Source organism: Mirounga leonina, unplaced genomic scaffold (genome assembly GCF_011800145.1).
Source record: "Mirounga leonina isolate KUSES-001 unplaced genomic scaffold, KU_Mleo_1.0 Mir_288, whole genome shotgun sequence".
Classification (NCBI taxonomy): domain Eukaryota; kingdom Metazoa; phylum Chordata; class Mammalia; order Carnivora; family Phocidae; genus Mirounga; species Mirounga leonina.
In genome coordinates, this window is record NW_023270664.1 from 835,117 (window position 1) to 838,655 (window position 3,539).

Below are 3,539 nucleotides of genomic sequence, written 5' to 3' on the forward strand. Positions count from 1 at the left end.
TGTGAAACGGTACAAGGCAGTTGGAACATGGCAGAGGCAATCACAGCTGCCACAGGACTTTGGGTTTACCCCGTGACCACCAGGCCGGCCCAGCCTCGAAGCACCAGGCCTCTAAGGTCTTACAGGTAAATTATTTCAGTTCTTCAAGAAATGTGTAATGTCAGTGCCATTTAAAGGATTCCAGGTGTATGTAGCAGGATACAAAATCAATGCACAGAAATCAGTTGCTTTCTTATACACTAACGATGCAACTGTAGAAAGAGAAATTAGAGAAACGATTCCATTTACAATAGCACCAAAAACCGTAAGATACCTTGGAATAAACCTAACCAAAGAGGTAAGGGATCTATACTCTAGGAACTGCAAAACACTCATGAAAGAAATTGAAGAAGACACAAAAAGATGGAAAAATATTCCATGCTCATGGATCAGAGGAATAAACATTGTTAAAATGTCTATGCTACTCAGGAGCAATCTATACCTTCAATGCCATCCCAATCAAAATTCCAACAACATTTTTCAAAGTGCTGGAACAAACAATCCTAAAATTTGTATGGAATCAGAAAAGACCCTGAATCGCCAAGGAGATGTTGAAAAAGAAAAACAAAGCTGGGGGCATCACGCTGCCCGATTTCAAGCTATATTACAAAGCAGTGATCACCAAGACAGCATGGTACTGGCACAAAAACAGACATACAGACCAATGGAACAGAATAGAGAGCCCAGATATGGACCCTCAACTCTATGGTCAACTCATCTTTGGCAAAGCAGGAAAAAATATGCAATGGAAAAAAGACAGTCTCTTCAATAATAGGTGCTGGGAAAATTGGACAGCCACATGCAGAAGAATGAAACTCAACCATTCTCTAACACCACACATAAAGATAAACTCAAAATGGATGAAAGACCTCAACGTGAGACAGGAATCCATCAAAATCCTAGAGGAGAACATGAAAGAGGCAGTAACCTCTTTGACGTCGGCCACAGCAACTTCTTTCAAGATACATCTCCAAAGGCAGGTGAAACAAAAGCAAAATGAACTTTTGGGACTTCACCAAGATAAAAAGCTTCTGCACAGCAAAGGAAACAGTCAACAAAAGAAAGAAGCAACCCACAGAATGAGAGAAGATATTTGCAAATGACACTACAGATAAAAGCCTGATATCCAAGATCTATAAAGAACTTCTCAAACTCAACACCCAAAAAACAAATAATCAAGTCAAAAAGTGGGCAGAAGACATGAACAGACACTTCTCTGAAGAAGACATACAAATGGCTAACAGACACATGAAAAAATGTTCTTTATTAGCCATCAGAGAAATTCAAATCAAAACCACATTGAGATACCACCTTACACCAGTTAGAATGGCAAAAATGGACAGGGAAAGAAACAACAAATGTTGGAGAGGTTGTGGAGAAAGGGGAACCCTCTTACACTGTTGGTGGGAATGCAGGTTGGTACAGCCACTTTGGAAAACAGTGTGGAGGTTCCTCAAAAAGTTAAAAATAGAGCTACCCTATAACCCAGCAATTGCACTCCTGGGTATTTACCCTAAAGACACAGATGTAGTGAAAAGAAGGGGCACATGCACCCCAATGTCCACAATAGCCAAACTGTGGAAGGAGCTGAGATGCCCTTCAACAGATGAATGGATAAAGAAGATGTGGTTCATTTATACAATGGAATATTCCTCAGCCATCAGAAAGGATGAATACCCTTGGACGCCTGGGTGGCTCAGTTGGTTAAGCGACTGCCTTCGGCTCAGGTCATGGTCCCGGAGTCCTGGGATCGAGTCCCACATCGGGCTCCCAGCTCAGCGGGGAGCCTGCTTCTCCCTCTGACCCTCTCCCCTCTCATGCTGTTTCTCTCTCTCTCTCTCTCTCTCAAATAAATAAATAAAATCTTAAAAAAAAAAAAAAAAAAGAAAGGATGAATACCCAACTTTGACATCAACATGGATGGGACTGGAGGAGATTATGCTAAGTGAAATAAGTCAAGCAGAGAAAGTCAATTATCATATGGTTTCACTCATCTGTGGAACATAAGGAATAGCATGGAGGACATTAGGAGAAGGAAGGGAAAAATGAAGGGGGGGAATTGGAGGGAGAGATGAACCATGAGAGACTATGGACTCTGAGAGACAAACAGGGTTTTAGAGGGGAGGGGGGAGGGGGGGTGGGTTAGCCCGGTGATGGGTGTTAAGGAGGGCACGTACTGCATGGAGCACTGGGTGTTATATGAAAACAATGAATCGTGGATCACTACATCAAAAACTAATGATGTATTGTATGGTGACTAACGTAACATAATAAAATTTAAAAAAATAAATAAAGGATTCCAGGTTATAGATAAATATTGAAAGTTTTCAAGTTAAGCACTTTGCTTCATAGCTTTTTAGTAAAACAGCAGAATCCAGAAATAGACTCAAATACGTATGGAATTCGAGTGTGTTACAGATGGACTTTTAAATCAATAGGAAGAGCTTTGTGCAGTGGCGGTATCATAGCCAATGAGGTTTATCTGAGGCGCGATTATTGCTAATTGAAAATCAATAAGAAGACAAATTGTTCAAAAATTGTGTTGTAATTGTTTTGGGGAAAAGTATCTGGGTTCTTATTTTTTTTAAGCAAAAAAGAATTTCAAATGGATCAATAACTTAAATGGTAGTAATATAAAAAGTTTGTAGTAGAAAGTGTGAGTTTGATTTATATTGTGGGAGCCCTTTTTAACTGTGATATAAAACTAAAAAGCCATAAATGGAAAGAGTAGTAGTATTTGATGATACAAAGCTTTTAAAATATTGAATAGAAAAAGGTATTATAAGAAAAGTTGCAAGAGTAGAGGACTGGCAAAGACCCAACTTTTCAAGTGTGGAGATGTCCTATAAACGAATGTGACAAACGGTACAAGGCAATTGGAACGTGGCAGAGCTGGGGGCAGGCAGTTTGCATGAACAGGCATATGAGTCACCTGTAAATATATAAAACATTCAGCCTCGTTCATAATTGAGGAGAAACAAACCAAAACAACAATGAGATAGAATTTGTTACTTAAGAGATTGACAAAAATGAGACTTTTGGTGATGCCTAGTGAGAGGTGCAGAATATAGTAACTCTCACACACAGTTGATGAGAATATAAATGGACATGACTTTCCAGGGGAAAACACTTGTCATTCTCCAGCTCTAAGTTCACGCGCCATCTGACCTACTGTTCCTCCCACCAGGAATCGACCTATGCTTTACTTGCACGTTAGCCAGGATGTCTGTGCAGAGTAGTCTCAGCGTTATCTGTAGCGGCCAACAACTGGAGTTAACTGGGTATTTATCCATAGTTAAATGTTCCTGATGCGCTGCTCTTGAGCGGACACACTTCCATCAAAATTTTCTTTCCTTCTGTTCCTAGAGCAGACCTGTCTTCTCACTGGTTTACTGGCCTCCCTCTTAGCTCCCACACACTGGATCTCCCTAGCTTCTTTTGATCCCCTTTCCTTCTGCCTTCCCCAAGCTCCACCCCACCTGGGCTCCCTGCCTCGGGCT

General features: G+C 40.7%; 1 non-coding gene across 1 annotated transcript; it reads left to right on the forward strand.

The window, feature by feature from the left end:
- The first annotated feature begins 2,481 nt into the window (after nt 1-2,481).
- On the forward strand, nt 2,482-2,622 carry LOC118026757. The gene has a single exon (XR_004683677.1). It is a non-coding gene; the product is annotated as a U4 spliceosomal RNA (small nuclear RNA).
- The last annotated feature ends 917 nt before the right edge of the window (nt 2,623-3,539 follow it).